This window comes from Lissotriton vulgaris, chromosome 10 (assembly GCF_964263255.1).
Source record: "Lissotriton vulgaris chromosome 10, aLisVul1.2, whole genome shotgun sequence".
Taxonomy (NCBI): Eukaryota; Metazoa; Chordata; class Amphibia; order Caudata; family Salamandridae; genus Lissotriton; species Lissotriton vulgaris.
This window is the reverse complement of record NC_141698.1, coordinates 988,071,818-988,090,456: the sequence shown is the minus strand read 5'-3', so window position 1 is coordinate 988,090,456 and position 18,639 is coordinate 988,071,818. Positions and strand designations below refer to the sequence as shown.

The window sequence follows — 18,639 nt, the reverse complement described above, 5'->3', positions numbered from 1 at the left end:
GAGATTTTACTTCAGACCATTTTACATGAACAGTTTTACACTAAGGGAAAAATGGAGGAAACAGACTTCGCAATACCTTAGAACAACATAGTACATGGGATTCGTATAGGTTTCATTTTTTTACATCTAAATCATGCCCTTTCCTCGCTATGAGTGTGGTCTATGTAAAATGTAAATTGATACTTGTATAGCGCACTACTCACCCGCAAGGGTCTAAAGGCGCTTGTACGAATACCGCTGTGGAACCCATCCTGGCTTTCCCTGTGAGGCGTCCACTCCTGGGCACCCCAAGGTGGAGGCCAGGCATCCTTAGCGTTGTGGGGGCCGTTGTGGAGATTAAGCAAGCTATTGCCCAGAGTTGCAGAGTGGGACTCCATGATTGGAATAGGCACCGAGGTGAGAATTATCAGGTCCGTGGAATTTTTGAGCCCAAGACCCGCCGAGGCGGGGAATTGAGCCCTGGTCCCGAGCTAGACCTCTGCATCAGGGTCTGCCGCTCTAACCATTGAGCCACACTTCTCCAAATGGGGTTTCAGGTTGGCTAGAGTATGTACCTAAACCAGGTAAAACCCACAACTCTAGTCAGGGCATGTAAGTTACACACCAACGATAACCTAACTTCCTAGTCGCTTGGCACAGAGCAGACAGGCTTATCCTCTGAGGCAAAGTGTAACGCATTTGCGCAACGCACTCACACAGTAACACAATGAACACACCACAAAAGGGACTCCAAACAGGATTATATAAAAATATTTAGTATATTACATAGACTCAGACCAAAGCATCAGGGATCATAAATACTGTGGATAATAAGAACATCCTGTGATACTTCTCGTTATACTGACAGTGCAAGAATCAAAACGACATGCATAAAACGTAGGCTGCAGGAGTCACAGTGCGCCTAATACATCTGATAAGGTAATTGAAGGGATTTCCTCAGTACAACTCTTCACAGGGGTGATCAGGGCCTCCGTTGAGGATTGATCTTGTGGTATTGAATTATAGACTGAGTGCCACACAGATGCAAGGGTCCCCTGGTACGTGCTTGAAAACAAAAACGGGAGGGGGCCCACACACTATAGTACTCAGCGGGGAGACCTTGTTGGGTTCCCCAAATTCAAGGAAGTCAAGTGTGGCTGCCAGCGAGGACATAGTGCAGCTTTGTTAAGTATGCCCACAGTACCCAGTCTGGGATCAAAAAAGGCGTTTTCACAATGCTGCTGCGGTCTGGGAGAAAGTGGCCAGTTGGAATGGAGACAGATCCAGCCAGGTGTCTGCTCTTGAGTGGTACGGTGCCTCAAACACGGTGAGCATGAGGGAACCAAAAATATGTGCTGCTCGGCCCATGAACATTGCCTCTCAATGGGGTCAGCTGCGATGGCCTCAACTCGTCCAGCAAAATAGGGTTGCGCTGATGGGGGTTACTTCCCGCAAGGCCAAAGCAACTCAAAGGAATAAGCAGGTGGTGCCTTCACTCTGCATGGGGAAACAGGCAGGTAGAAAGTATTAGGGCCACCAAACCGAACTTTCACTCATTCAAGAGTGGTGGTAGTGAGCATGCCATATCAAAGGAGGTGCTTGTTTTCCCGTACTGCCTCTCTTAGACAACAGCGCTGCCCTCTCAGGGTGAGCTTCCCATGAGGGTGTCAGCAGCAGGGAGAGCACAGACCTGCCAGGAAATGCAGTGCAGCTTTTTGACTAAAATGAAGTGCGTTCATTCTTGGCTGGAGGGGATCTTCAGGAATCCTAACTGAACAGAGAGGATCCTGCCCACCCGTCTCTGGAGGGCTCTGGGCCCCAAAGAGCAGGCAGGTAGGCAGCAGGCTACCACACTAGTTTCCTTTTGCTGAGTGGCAATATCTCTAGCAGTCAAGCAGGTAGGTACATAAAAGCAAGTAGTCCCAATGGCAGTTTCTCCTGGCAGCACAGCAGTCCTTTGGCAATGTGAAGTTTGTAGAGCCAGCAGCATCTGATTACAAGTCCAGGCAGTGTCTAAAATCATGGGGTCAATGCCCCTGTACGTATACTCAGAATTGCCTTTGTTCAAAGGGGGACTTCAAAAGGAAGCTTTAGAAGTGCTCAACAATCCCTTCAAACCCAGACCAGGCTCCAGACAACAGTAGGGGCTAAAGCAGCCTTTTGTGTGAGGGCAGGACACAACTGATACAAATCTAAAGTGTGAATGTTCTCTCCCTCTCCCAGCCCAAGAAGTCCATTAGTATGCAGATGACTACAGATGTTATCCCTGTCACACCCAGGCCTCGATGTGGATTGGTGTCAGTCTGCAAAGCACAAAGAGTTATAAGCACAGAGAAATGCCCACTTTCTAAAAGTGGCATTTCCAAAAGAGTAATTTAAAATGCAATTACATCAGTAAGCAAAATGTATCACTACCATTCTAAACATACCAAACATGGCAACACCACTCCTTTTGGATCATGAATTACGACTTAAGCATATAAGGGAATTTCCTATGCTAGCGTAGGAGAGGGTTAGACCTCACAGCAGTGAGAAACATAATTGGCCGCTTGTTACTATGAGGATATGTCACACAATAAAGGCACATGTCCAACCTTTTGCTTACACAGCACCCTGCCCGTAGGGCTACCTTAAGCCTGCCTTAGTGGTGACCCATACGTAATAAAAGGGGTGTTTAAGGCTTGGCAAGTAGTTTTGAATGGCAAGTTATAGAGGCATTAAACAGTGCACACAGGCCCTGCAGTGACAGGCCTGAGACACGTTTGACAAACTAGGTCTATGAGTGGCACAAGCAGTGCTGCAGGTCCACTAGAAGCATTTAATTTACAGGTCCTGGATATATGGGATATCACTCTACAAGAGACTTACAAGTAAATTAGTTGTACCTAACACGTGTAAACCACACACACCATATTTAGAGGAGAAAGCAAATGCCCTTTAGCACTAATAAAAGTGGTAAAGTGCCCAAGGTACGAAAGTCAACAAAAAGTAGGTTAGAAAAATAGCCGGAGGAAGGCAAAGGTTTTGGGGATAACCCTCTAGAAAGGGCTCGGTCCAACAACATTATTCCGCCCTGTATGCTGGCCTGCAAATGACAGGGCTCCTCCCTCTACCACATTGTGTCACTATCTGTGAAGGGCCTGCAATATTGTCAATAACCGTATGTCTACTCTCATTTTGTGGGTCCGACCATGTTGTACCTATCCATTTGAAGTGGTCTTAGAGTACAACTCTGAAATTGTCAATGCAGTGAGTTTGTTTAGAAGCTGCAGAGTGGAGGATGAATGTATCTGATAACTGGAACACCCATGACATATATATATATTCCCCTAGCATAGTGGGATGTGTCTGGAATTACTGCTTGACGTTCTGGAGCTAATCAATGTCATTATGATGATCCTGGCATTAAGGCTGTTCTTGGGTTATTATGTGAATCCTTGGCTTGATGGTGCCCGTTGATCAAAGAGAAGAAAGAAAATCTCTTATTCTTTCATGATCTAGAAAATGTAAAATTAGAAGGTCGTAGAGTTGAAAGGAACTCTAAAATGGTCTCCTCCTTGGAACAAAAGGTTGCTCACGCTGCCTTTGCAGTGTCATACAAATGTGGAAGCAGGTAAGCTAAAACAGCTTTTTACTCTAAACGGATTAAATTGGACCCACATATATCTACAGAGCTATTTCATATTGTATTCAAATTTCAGGAATTGTGCAATGACTTTGCCTGCTTTTTCATTGATACAATAAAAAAAATGTTTGATACTATTGCCCCTCATTGGCCACTTAAATGCTCGCAGAGGGGCCATAACCCCCTATAACATATGATCCCTTCTGCAGCTTATCAGGAGCAGTCACACTTCAGGCTCTCTTAAGGTCTCTGGTAGGCATAATATGTGAAGCCACTTGTCTTAGTCTGCAAGGAAGAACTCCTTTCTCTGTCTCTGCTGCCATTGCAAAAGAAAGCCTCACTTAATCAAGATCAAGCTCATGATAATTTATTTGACTACAAAAACATAAAGGTACTGTTCCATTGATATGTTGAATATTTGCCATAGTGCTTCAGGCTAGAGTAAATCCACTGTATGTCTTATTTCCTGCAGAGTGGTCCTATTCAGGTGGAATCCATGGAAGTGAAATAATTGTGTGTATTTTAGGTTTCTGGGCAGAGTTACAGCAGTTTTTTGTTCTGTTTAGTTTTTCGAAAGCTGTCACTTGAGAGAGCATGTAAAAAATCCAAGAGGACCCCAATCTGACAAGACGAGCTGTGTGACTACAAGTCATAGACCTCTCTTCTGTGCTTTCTCTCATATCCCGTTGCCACTTGCCTCCCCTACACCATTAGTTTGGGGCTCTCAACAGGTGAAGAGATGAGTAGGTTCCACGTCATTCCCACAGCTAAATTCGGAGCTAGACGTTAGTGCAGTGGCGGCTTGCAGACGGAGCGCTGTGAGGTGGTGAGGCGGGGCGGGAGGGGCAGGGCGGGGGGGTGGACTCGGACATATGACGGACAGGAGCAAAATAAGTAACTAATTAAATAAAACTATTTACCTTGTGCTCCCTGCTTCACCAACTCGGACCTCATTTAGAGGGTGGTAGATATGGATCAGAGGCCAAAAAGGGGCGGCTCTCCCATCAAACTATTTTAGAGAATATATTAGGGTCTCTATGAATCCCAAACTCCTCAGTTTTTAATGATTCCTTGGAATTGTGTTACATTGTGTTTCCTTCACGTTCCTCAATCTTCAATACATACAGGAAGTGACACCTTGTCTAGCTGATGGTTTGTCACATGGGTGATGAGTTTCATGTGGCTGTTAATGTTGCAACCTTTGCATTTATCTTTTTCCAATTCTGCATGCACTCCACAGCTTAATAGGTTTAAGTTAGCACGGGCTGAATTTCAGTTGTGCTTGACTAAATGTGTGTCTTGTGAATCAACGATTCTATGGCTGCCACACTCCTTTGTGGGGGTTTGTACCTCCTATGCCACTTCCATATTATTTGTTATTGTTCACTTTAGGTGATACGACCAAGGGACAATTGCTCTTTTTTGCAAGAGTAAATATGCTTTGGAACAAACCTTGCAATCTTAGAACATTTTGCACGGTTGTTTGTCTATAGATATGCCGGCATATCACAACCATTTTATCTCGGTGAGTTATGGTAATTTATGTCATGCAAATGTTGCACGTGTATTAAATGATGTCTATTCTCGCATATAACTTCTGCCTGGTGTGTCCCTGATCGTTTGTATGCACCCATAGACAAAATAAACACCGAATTTTGTTTCTACTAAATAGTAGCATTCCCTAAACGAAAAGGAAAAAAATATCACAAACTTCCAAAATACTGGTACCAGGTAACAAAAGGGACCGATTTTAAACCTGACCCTGGACCTGTACATGGAAGAGTAATGCTAGCTCTAATCCTGGAGGAGTATAGCCGGTTCATATGCTCAGCTCCCTCCAATATACCCGCAAAGGATCACAAAAAGCTTTTGCAGATTACTTTTGCGGACCAAACCCTCGAACTTTGTTGATTCTGAAACGTGTTTTTAAAAGTTGGCATTCTATTCCTTCTTAAATCTTGCATTTTATATTCTTGTTTCATTTACATAGAAAATAGACTTGCTCACAGTGTGAAGGTACCCAAAATAGTTATCAAGCCTTTGGGCAGAAACTAGTCAGACATCAAGCTTCATTGTCCAATAATCCCTCGCAGATATAGGGATGATTAATGAGTGAAGATGCTGCTACATTTATATCCTGTAGCAGGAAATCATGTCTGGACAAAGTGTACGAAAGAGGTCTTTAATTTTCATATTATTCCAGCGCGCAAGGCCTTAAGGTAGACATTGGGTAACATTAAGCAAGATATAAAACTATAAAAGACGAGTTCTGTAATGCAGATTTTGATATGTTCTTGGCAAACCTTTGTGATTTCTTTAAGACAGTGCCAGCGGAGGGGACTGAATAACTCTGCAACTTGCGATTTTAATACAGCGGCTGCATTTTTTTGGTCATCCACTGATTCCAGTTTACTAAATTCGATCTGCATAATAAAATTTTCAGACAAGTGCAGCCTACAAACTGTTGGGTTCGCCTGGAAGCTACGATTCTGAATGTTTTGCAAATCTCCATACAAGTACATCTTCACCAGGCACAAGCTAAATTAATATTAGGAAGAGGGTCGCACGTTATAATCACTGGAGTAACGTGGCATTTAGACCTATGTTTTTTTTAATGTAAGTAAGAAGCAACACACCCAATATACTCTGGTTGCCATTCCCCATTAGTTTTTTTGGGGTGAAATTCTGTTCTACTCTTGTTGATGTGCCAATTACAGGTGGGCAACTAATATGCATTCCAGAGCTGTTCTATATTATTTGGTCAGGATGTGTTTCCCTTTATGTAAAAGGATACACCCTCTGCTAGCTCCTTTTTTTCATTTCTTGTAAAAAATGGGGTTGTCAGTGAAGGACTGGGTTATTTAAGACCCAGCGGTGCCAGGGGACAACACCTGAAACCTTCGTGGGTAACCTGCTCCGGCGTACAAATGACAGAGACACGGGACACTTCCTTCGGCGTCAAAGATTCGAGCTTTATTTACTGCAGGGAACACAGAAGTCACGACAAGTACAACGCATGCTACTTGTGGAGACTGCTTCAAATTGGTTCTGTGGATCGCTCCTTTTATACATAATTCACCCATAGGTTTACATGGTACACAAAGGTTTATGGCTTGGTTCCCATAGTTATCCCCCAGAGGGGTCGTTTTGGTCTCTTTGATACATTCAAGGTCCGGAACATAAGTGCGGAAACATTTGGTGGTTCCCAACTGTAAAAACCCATCTTCCCACCATTAGTGCATTCCAATCAGCAGTAAAACAGATCGAAGAAGAAACAAGGACAGGTGCGGAGGAAGATGGAGACAGTGGGGAATTGGAAAGGGTGTAAAAGGGGAGGTATCGGGAAACACGAGCTCCTGGCATCAAAGGGACGTGCCTAATGAGATGCACGGCTGAGACAATAGACTGGCACGGCAAGATGAGCCTCGGGCGGGGCCATTTGCCTTACAGTATCATCCCCCTCGTCATAAAGACATTTTCAAAGGACATGTGTCTTCCGTAGATATCTTGGGAATCCCAGGGTCGCGAAGCGGACAGCGTCCGTTCGCTGACTACTTGAGGGCAAGAGACAAAATGGATGCCATATCTAAGATGGAACCCGTGGGTACAGATAGAATAACCCACGAAACAGACGAAGGGTTTAGGTTAGCACAGCGAAACTACATACACCCACTAAACTCGTCATTTGCGGTTCATAGATACCAGACTCGACCATATTCGTGCGAGTCAAAAACATCACTTACAATTGTCACGGAACCTCAGACGCTCCTTTTGCCCTCATGTAGGCAAGCACTAGTCGTAATCATACTCGATATTCATCAGACCATCTAGATGTTGCTGTAACATAGCTCTGTCCAATCGAGCTTCTTTGGTAACAGGCGGCTGTCTTATACACGTTGTAGCACAGAGGCCACATAAGGCAGGACCACACTGCACACAAAGGCAGCACGTGAACAGGAACGCCACAACAACTCCGATAATCATCAGAATCTTCCAACCCCAAGTCGACATCAGGCCCCAAAACCACCCAAGTAGCGTCCAACCCCCTACGTCCACGTGTATGGACTCAGAGATTTTATGCAACTTTGAGATGGCTTGATAAACAGTTGGAGCGTTATCAGGAATGAAAATACAGCAGCTCGAATGGATCACCTTGCATACCCCACCTCGATCTGCTAAGATCACGTCTAAAACCATACGGTTTTGTAACGTCATAAGTCTATCCGCCTGAAGTTCTGTGGTGATAACACCAAGGGCACTGGCAGTAATATTAGCTGTCGATTCCACCACTCGAGTCAACTGTCTCAGGTTCCTACTATTAATCATAGGCCCCCAAAACAGGAGGAAACCCTTGAAAAAGTCTCCTGCCTCTTGACCGGCAGTGTCCTCTTCGCTAATTACGCCCCTCACAACTCTAGTCTTGTGATAGTCTGCATCTAGAGTGAACGTCGGAGGCAACAAATTTGCAATAAAACATGAGCCCACAAAGTCGAAGGGCAACCATGCATACGCGCGATCATGGCAGATAAAGTATGTACCCTTGGCAGCCAGAAACACAAGGGACGAGACCATCGGCAATATGTAATTTTCAGTGCAAGCACTCTCTCCAAGTCGGGCTTTCGATCTTCGGCCACGACCTATTAGACAAAAATTACCAATGTGGGGTACGACCCATATCGGGGGCGAGCTTTTAAGCTGTTTTTCACTAGTGAACACACTATACTCGCCTCTACTCAGGACCCTATAGGCTTGTACCTCTTCTTCTGGAATAAGCGATGGTTCATAGATATCTCTATCTAGATCCTCTATCGCTATAGACAAAGGCTTTTGATACGAGCCAGGGCCAGAGTAGGGGGATCGTGGCTCTCGATTGGGGTGGGAACCTAGTGCGCTTCGAAACATTGTTTGAAATGCTCGAGCGGAACCCTGGGAACTATACGGCAAAACCAAATATGGAATTCCCTTATCCGTGGTATGTGGCATCAACCCACACACCCAACAATTTGTAGTGTTAACCACTAGCTGGTGCTGGTGAAGGAGCTGAATAAAGGAATTATTGCGAAATTCTGCACGTCTAGCCTGCTCGTGTTCGGGTAAGATATGGAAGGAATGAGGAGATGCAGTAGAGGTGAATTTAGAGTCAGAAGTAGGAATAGGTGTAGGTATGGCAGAAGGTAAGAAGTACAACATCATATAGTACACCCCACCCGCCAGTAATGCAGAAACAATCAAAAGCAATACAAATATCTGAAACATAAAGCATTTCGTACGACTAAGTTGCTGTAGCTCGAATCTTTGTGCCTGTGCTCTTTCCACGTCCATCAGCTTTGAAAACGCCATCCCCTATGACCGTCCGCAACGTTTCTTGACGCACTTCGTTCTGTGTAGCAGTAGTCAATTCCTAGGAATTCCCAGGAACCGACGGTCTTTAACCTAGTGTCAAGACATACTAACCAGAAAGAAGTACGCGCGCGGCCCTACGGCCTTTATTTACAATATATATATGCAATGTCTCTCAGCTGTGGAAGCAAAAATACATAGGAAAAAACCTTCAATATGTACAAGAATAATTGCAATGATACAGGTGTTCAGACTGATTGTGGAAAACGGGATAATGCAATTGCCAAGGGCAAAACAACACTTTATTTGTCCTTAGTACTGGATCACAAAAAGTATCGAGTTTTCCCAGGACGTGTCTGTTCGTCAAACAAAGGATCCGTTGAAGAGACAGCGTTCTGTTGATCAGTTGAATGTTCTGGTCTTGAGTCTTTTGATGACAAATGTTCAACAGTGTCTTTCTGCTGCACTGAGGATTCTCCGACAGGTTGTGCGTCGCTGAAAGAAACAAACGCCGGCAATCCTTCGGTTTCAGTTGATGCAATGCCTCTCCTCACCCACGAGTCTGCCGGCAACGGAATAGGGACTTTCTTCGTATGGGTGGCGTGCACCCAGTTTTTCCGACCCTCTAGACGAACAGCAGTTCTCGTGGCAAGGAGGACCTGGTAGGGTCCGGTGAACCTGGGCTCCAAGTTCTTCTTCCGAGAAAAGTTTCTGGTAACCACCCAGTCTCCAGGCTGGAGCTGGTGGCCTGGACCCTCCGTCTGCGTCGGCAATGCTTCGTAAACCTGTTGGTGAATTAACCTCAGTTTAGCAGTCAAGTCATGTAGATAATCAATCAACATTGGGTACTCAAGATCACGGAACACACCTGGTCTAGGGACCCCCCACACATTTGCAGGACGACCGAACACTATTTCATAGGGACTAAGCCCTACTCGAGAGTGTACGGTTGCCCTTGTTGACAGTAAAGCTAAGGGTAAAGCGTCAGGCCACGAGAGACCAGTCGTAGCCTGGATCTTTGCTAGTTTTAGTTCAAGGGTGCCATTATACCCTTCAACCAAACCAGCTGACTGGGGATGATTGGCGCTATGGAATTTTTGATTAATTCCAAGGCCTTTGCACACACTCTTCATTACACTCCCCACAAACTCACTTCCGTTATCAGACCACACAACCCGAGGCATTCCGTACCGAGGAAAGTATTCCTTCAGTAGGATTTTTGCCGTTGACAAAGCAGTGTTGTCCTTGAGAGGATAGGCTTCAATCCATCGGGAGAACGCACAAACCACGACTAAAACGTATTTCAGGTTATTGCATCGCTCCATATGGATGAAGTCTAATTGAATCACCTCAAAGGGACACAAAGGGGGAGCAAAACTACCAGGAGGAGTTGGGGTTCCCTTACCAGGATTGTACAACATACATACCATACAGTTCTTAACCAAGCGTTCAGCACATTTCGTGATACCATCATTCTTCCACACAGGAGACAGCAACTTACAAATACCTTTCACACTAATATGTGCTAACCCATGTGCCATTGTCACAATAGCCAGCACATACGCATCTGGCAACATCCATCTCTTATGTTCTGACAAGTCTACCCAACAACCACTCGCATCCAACTTTCCCGTACTTTCATTCCACTTCTTTTTTTCAGTCTCGGTGGCCTCATTTTGTATCGCCTTCACACTCTCGATAGTGTCCTCACACATACTAGTCTCCGCAGGCCACCTAACCGAACTTGCCACATACATCCGAGTGCTAAGGTTCCGGGCAGTCTCCTTAGCAGTCTCATCCGCAAACGCATTACCACGTCCAACATCATCCGTCACCTTACGATGTGCACTACATTTAACAATCGCTACCTGTTTAGGCAACGTAAGTGCATCCAAAAGATCGTTCACAAGTTGGCCATGCTGAATCTTCATACCATGCGATGTCATAAAACCTCTCTCTCTCCACAACCGTCCAAAACTATGCGCGACACCAAATGCATACTGACTGTCAGTATACACATTCACACGTTTATCTTTTGCTAACACACACGCTCTAGTTAAGGCAATCAGCTCTGCAGCCTGGGCAGAATTCTGATTCAATCTCGCAGCTTCCACAACAGTACTCAAAGTTACAACAGCATACGCAGTGGTCACATCCCCATTCGGCAATTTAAAACACGAGCCATCTACATACAATGTTCCATCTGGATCTTCTAAAGGAGTGTTTTTAAGGTCCACTCGACCTTTTGTTTCCTCCTCTGTTCGCAAATAGCAGTCATGGGCTGCTATTTCATCTGACTCTGTACTAATGGGTAACAAAAGTTGCCGGATTCAGAACATTGCAACGTTTTATCTGAATATGACTTGCCAGCAACGTCAACTCGTATCCGGACAACCTCGCACTTGTCAAGTGCTGAGTTTTCGTACGATTTAAAAGAGTGTCGACTGCGTGCGGAACCATCACCGTAAGCATATTATCCATGACCAATCCTGCTGATTGTCGGATGGACACCGCAGCTGCCGCTGTTGCTCTCAAACAACTCGGCAATGCTCTAGCTACCGGGTCCAAGGTCGAGGAAAAATATGCACATGGACGTTGCTTACCACCAAAAGGTTGCGTTAAGACACTCAAAGCACAACCTTCCCTCTCGTGAACGTATAATGTGAACGGCTTACTGTAATCAGGAGTACCTAACACAGGGGCCGAACACAATGAGTCACGCAATTCAGAAAAACTCTTCTGACATTCTTCCGTCCATGGTAAAGGAGTTGAAACATCCTTGCACGTAAGAGCCACCAATGGTTTCGCTAGCAATGAAAAATTCGGGATCCACTGTCTGCAGTACGACGTGATACCTAGAAAGGCACGCACATCTCTTTGTGTTGTTGGCACAGTCATTCGCGCAATTGCTGCAATTCTCTCTGGGGTCAACCACCTTCCCTCCTTTGACAATAAGTGACCTAGATAGGTTACTTCTTGACAACAATATTGGAGTTTAGAAGGTGACACCTTGTGATGTAAGTCACAGAGATGTTGCAGCAACGACACCGTAGCAATTTTGCAAATGTCCTGAGTATCCGCCGCTACCAATAAGTCATCGACATATTGGATTAAGGCCGCACCAACCGGCAACGTAAAAGCATCTAGCTGACCCTTCAAGGCTTGACTGTAAATCGATGGACTCTCACAGTAGCCTTGAGGAGCGCGTTTAAACCGGAAACTGCGTCCACCAAGAGAGAAACCGAAAAGGTCTCTGCTCTCCTCAGCAATCGGAATACTGAAGAACGCATTCTTCAGATCGATCACCGAAAACCAAGACGCAGAGGCTGGAATCAGAGTCAGTAGCGCCGTGATGTCAGGCACAACAGGGAACTGAGGAATCACAATTTTATTTACCTCCCGTAAATCGATAACAAAACGATAAACAGGTGGTTTCGAAGGATCAGTACGTTTTAAAATAGGCAGCACAGGGCTGTTGCACACGTTTCCCCGAGTCTCTTCAATAACATCTTTGTCGATCAAGTCATAGATGATCGCTAACAGTGCTCGTTCACCATCAAGAGAGATACGATACTGGGGAATACATGGCAATCGCACATTAGATTTCAACTGAACAACATAAGGGGAGATGTCAAGCAGGCCCACATCATTGGGACCTGTTGCCCATAAAGATGCAGGAAGAGAACTCAATTCCGGTGGAAGCTTATCGAGAGACAAGTACATAGGAGAGACAACCCTCTCTCCTAACGTAAGCTTTACACCCGCAGGAGAACAATACAGAGTTGCGTACAAACGTTTTAGCAAATCCAGACCCAAGAGATTTTCACCACAACCAGTAGTCAAAATCAACGGAGCTTCAAGCTCACGTGGCCCAATTGTAAGAGGCAAAGGGCGTGAAACTGGATTGCTAACGGGGGCGCCAGAGAATCCAACGGAAACATTTGTTAAGCCAGACAAAGGTGCGCCAGGGAGTTTCGAATGCATAATGGAACTTTTCGCTGCACCAGTGTCCAACAGAAAAGGCTCAACGACGCCCGATGTAGCAACTGCGACGTAAGGCCCTCTCTGATCAACCGGAACTGATACCACTCCCTCTCCTTGTCTATGGCTGTCCTAGTAATTACTGTTGTCAGTTCCCTGATCGACGTAATAATCGTCTACATTGTACTGCGCAGATCGTCCTTGCGATGATCCACGTTGATCGAAACAATTATTAGAATTTGATGAGTTATCTGAACGGTCATTTTGAGCACCACGACCCCTACCGCGTAATGTCTGCTGAGAACCACCACGACCTCCTCTAGATGAGTTACCACTATTACGATCATTCAAAACAGGACAATTGAATTTTATATGACCCTCCTGTCTACAGTAGGCACACTGATTGTACCCTAACGAAGATCTTTGGGAAGAGGAGTCATTTCTAGATTGTGGTCGATTAGATTGCGACTGCGATCTATTTTGCTGTGAAGCATTCTGATTCAAACGCAGAGGATATGCTTACTGTAACAACACTTTAGTTTTAAGTTCTTTTGTCTTTTTATCAGCTCAGTCGTTCTCCTCTTTCTCTCTGTTCTCATAATACTGTGCTGTAGCCAATATTTGAGCCGAAGTAGAAACGGCCCACGCACTTTCAGAGTTTTTCAACTTACTGCCCAAATCAGGCAACAAGTTAGAGACAAATTTATCCACGAACAACCGTTGACCACCCTCAGTGCCCATATCCTGCCCACTATGATCGATGAATGCCTCCTCAAATCTCGTAAGAGACACTCTCGTCCTTTTTCTGCTTACAAGCTGACAATTTGTCCCAATTCACCCTCATAGCTGGCATAAGAGTTTTCATTAATGTAATTATTCTCTGAGGGAGAGCAGCAATCAACTGCTCGGGTTTAGCACCACCAGTTTGCAACCCATCCGCCGCTATAATGGCAGCCCAATCACCGCCCAATTCGTTGGGATGGTTTTCCTGACGAATCTTAGCCCAGACCGGTTGCGGTACTACATTGCCAAACAGCAGATCAATATCGGCAAGATTCATTATCGTAGCATCTACGAGCTGTGATAACTCTTTATAATACCCTGCAGGATTTTTGCGAGGGTCAGGCAAAGATTGCTTCACCTGCAACACTTCCGATCGTTTCCATGGGAGATGTATCCATACTCTCTGGAAGTAGGGTGGAACAATGGGGTTAGCATTAGGATCGCCTGGCATCCACACTGGTGGAACTTCACGCATAGGAAACTGACCAGACGCATCTAACTGCCTCTCAACGTCCTCAACAAACAGGGCTTGAGGTACAGGAGTGGGACGGAAGGATAACAACCGCTCAACAGCACGTCGAACGTTGGTATCCACTATCAGTCCATTCGAGAACTGTAGTTGTAGATCAGACAGAGCGGTCAACACCTCGTCAGGTGCATCGGCCGATATCTGATCACGCAAAACTTTACACATTTCTTCGAAAACAAATCTTTGTGTCGGTACATTGAATTGACAGAACGTATCAAGTACAATACGTGGAGGATTTCTAAGAGGATGGGTCATCCAACCCATCGCCATGTTATATAGCGAAGCGCGTTCCCTACCACCGGGAAGCTGACTACGTCTCTGAGGACCATCTGAACCAGCGGACCCAAGGATGGGTCCAAGAGAATGAAAGAAGTTAGCCGCAACAGGAGAAGTACGACTACGAGTAGCTGAAGAAGTATAGCACAAGGGACTGACAAGAGAAAGAGTAGAGACAGGAGCAACAGCAGGAGTTAGTAGAGCAGGAACAGTAGCGGGAGCAGGAGTATGCGGAAGTGGAGGAGCAGTGGGAATAGCAGTAGGCAAACGAGCAGGAACAGTCGGAAGAACGGGTGCAGGTTGAGGAACAGGCTGAAGAACAGGTGGAGGAACAGGTACAGGGGGAACCACTGGAGCAGCGGTACCCTGTACATACGGAGGTGGCGATTTCAGAAGATAAGACATTAGAGGATCCTCAACTGGTTCTTCCTTCTTATCCGACTCCGTAGGCAAAGCAGGATAGCATTTATCTATGGACATACGCTGTAACCTATCGAACACTTCCTTTTCCTTATCCTCCTTATCACGCTGAAACTGCTCTGCTTTCTTTACAATGGTAGCAACACCATCTCTCTGATTACGTTTAGTCTGTCTGATCTCTTTCTGGCGGGATTCTTTACGCCACAACCGAAAGGCATCAAACATGGCCGGCCTTGACTTTTTCGCAAATAATTTAGCCTCTAGATTATCTAAGATTGGAGTCTCAAAGCTACCATGAGGTGGCCAACTAAGGACACCATCCTTCTTAGTATACCGAATCCAATAATCATTAAAAGTAATCGGGCCTAGCCCGTGCTTACTGTAGAGCTCATAAGTGGGAGTTCCAACCGGAGGTATCGGACACGAGTCCTCCAGTCGGGAATCCGTACCACAACGTCTGAAACAACTAAACAAAGTACAGCGACCAGGCATCTTGCACACTAGCCGTGTTTCACAAACTTCAAGGGTTACGGGATTTACCAAGTCCCAGCAAAGAGCAAAAACCCTCGGTTTTTGGCGTCTGCAGTTGTCAGATATCCCAACAAAGTACCAAGAACCACAAATGCAATGGAACCATGCAACAACTAAGTAACCACAACCAAGAACTCTGGGAGCGACCCACAAATACTTAACTCAAAGATCGATGGCGTCACCAGGAAGGCCCGTCAATCGTCTCGCTATACCAAGGTCTACGCCAAGCGCCAAAACAGGTCTACAGTCAGGGCAGCAGTCTGTCGCAGCGTCAGGAGGCGGGAATCTTCGCGGGAAAAGTCTTCGGGCCACTTATTTCGACAACAGGATCGATGAAGCGGGGTGCACCTTCCCTCGGAGATTTCACACGAAGTTCCTCACGATCGTCGGGCTTGGACCGGTACCACTGATGCAGCCCCACGTTGGGCGCCAACTGAAGGACTGGGTTATTTAAGACCCAGCGGTGCCAGGGGACAACACCTGAAACCTTCGTGGGTAACCTGCTCCGGCGTACAAATGACAGAGACACGGGACACTTCCTTCGGCGTCAAAGATTCGAGCTTTATTTACTGCAGGGAACACAGAAGTCACGACAAGTACAACGCATGCTACTTGTGGAGACTGCTTCCAATTGGTTCTGTGGATCGCTCCTTTTATACATAATTCACCCATAGGTTTACATGGTACACAAAGGTTTATGGCTTGGTTCCCATAGTTATCCCCCAGAGGGGTCGTTTTGGTCTCTTTGATACATTCAAGGTCCGGAACATAAGTGCGGAAACATTTGGTGGTTCCCAACTGTAAAAACCCATCTTCCCACCATTAGTGCATTCCAATCAGCAGTAAAACAGATCGAAGAAGGAACAAGGACAGGTGCGGAGGAAGATGGAGACAGTGGGGAATTGGAAAGGGTGTAAAAGGGGAGGTATCGGGAAACACGAGCTCCTGGCATCAAAGGGACGTGCCTAATGAGATGCACGGCTGAGACAATAGACTGGCACGGCAAGATGAGCCTCGGGCGGGGCCATTTGCCTTACAGTATCATCCCCCTCGTCATAAAGACACTTTCAAAGGACATGTGTCTTCCGTAGATATCTTGGGAATCCCAGGGTCGCGAAGCGGACAGCGTCCGTTCGCTGACTACTTGAGGGCAAGAGACAAAATGGATGCCATATCTAAGATGGAACCCGTGGGTACAGATAGAATAACCCATGAAACAGACGAAGGGTTTAGGTTAGCACAGCGAAACTACATACACCCACTAAACTCGTCATTTGCGGTTCATAGATACCAGACTCGACCATATTCGTGCGAGTCAAAAACATCACTTACAATTGTCACGGAACCTCATCAGCGGCCATCTTTAGTCAGGCGTGTATGCATGTTGATAGTGTGCATTTTTACGCTTTAGTTCTTTCTTTTGATAGCAAGGGCTTTCTTGAATCTCAATCTCTTAGAAAAGTCATTAAATAAAACCCACTACTGGCCTTATGGTAATTTGATTGTCGACGTGAAGTGAAATAAAGGAGCTAACATTCTGAATGCAAAGCGAGTACAGTGAAACTAATATGGATCCACAGAGAGGATGATGTCCAAACCTTAAGGGTTTTATAAATAAATTTAGTTCGGGTTTCATGTCAAATCAATCAGTAACATTGCTAGAAGAATACGGTAAGATCTTTTACATATTTAAATGTTCATGCAGTCTAAACTTGTATGCAATCAAAATGATTATGAAAAACCGAATAACATACAGTGAACAAAATGTGACCTAATCAGGTTCCAAAAAGCATCAAAAGTAGTTATGTGTCGTTACTGAGGAACCAGATTTAAGGTTCAATAGAAGGAGTCTGAGTATTCAAGCATGAAGTTTAACACTCTGGGCAGGGAAATCAGCAGAGGTGAGGAGAGGTCTTCTCTAAGCAAAGCAGTACAGGGTCTGATCTGTCATTCTAAGAGCTCAGTATTAAAGCATGAAATACGTTTCCAGAAGGTTTTTTGTTATCATCTTCCACCAAAGAACCCAATGAAAAGACAAAGTTCTAAGGGAGCAAGTAAGCTCCCTAATTTCCCATCGTCAAACAAAGAAGCAATCATCTGGACAACCTTGGATGTAACATCATGTCCGGTCCGCCTGGGATAGGATGGTGCCTTGAATTGTCTCAGTCTCCATATCCGATGCCAAACATTTTATTGAAGATGAGTGTTCTGCTAGTCAACAATAAACTTGTTCTGAGATAACAAGGAGATAGATAAGGCACCTGAAACGAAAATAGAAAAACTTTTGCACTGAGGCCTGGTTTCAGATTAGGCCAACATTAGATTGGGGTGTGTTACTGTTACAACGCAACTTTTACGTCGTAATGCTGTTACAACGCAGCTTTTACAACGCTGGTTCCATTACATCGGATGCTATTACAACGCAGGATATTACATAGCAGATGCTATTACAACGCATACCATTACATCGTAAGTATAGGTAAGTATATAATTTTTTTTTAATTTTATTTAATTTTATTTAATTAATTTAATTAATATTAATTATAAATAAATATATTTATTTATGTTTTTTAATATTATAAATTAAATATATTAATTTAAGTAATTTTTAAAATAAGTATGAGTATAGGAGTATATGTTTTGGGGTACTGAGGTATATGTTTTGGGGTGTTTGGGTATTTTTAAGTTTTAGGGCTGGGTTTGGGTTTTGGGGTACAGGGGTATTTTTAGGTTTTAGGGCAGGGGTTGGGTTTTGGGGTATAGGGGTGTTTTTAGGTTTTAGGGCAGGGTTTGGGTTTTGGGGTACAGGGGTGTTTTTAGGTTTCAGGGCAGGGTTTGGGTTTTGGGGTACAGGGGTGTTTTTAGGTTTTAGGGCAGGGTTTGGGTTTTGGGGTACAGGGGTGTTTTTAGGTTTCAGGGCAGGGTTTGGGTTTTGGGGTACAGGGGTGTTTTTAGGTTTTAGGGCAGGGTTTGGGTTTTGGGGTACAGGGGTGTTTTTAGGTTTTAGCGCAGGGTTTGGGTTTTGGGGTACAGGGGTGTTTTTAGGTTTTAGGGCAGGGTTTGGGTTTTGGGGTACAGGGGTGTTTTTAGGTTTCAGGGCAGGGTTTGGGTTTTGGGGTACAGGGGTTTTTTTAGGTTTTAGGGCTGGGTTTAGGTTTTGGGGTACAGGGGTATT

General features: G+C 45.0%; 1 pseudogene; it reads left to right on the top strand.

Moving 5' to 3' along the window:
- Window positions 1–18,639, top strand: part of LOC147689113 (LRP chaperone MESD-like) — a 35,126-nt pseudogene that overhangs the window by 12,665 nt on the left and 3,822 nt on the right.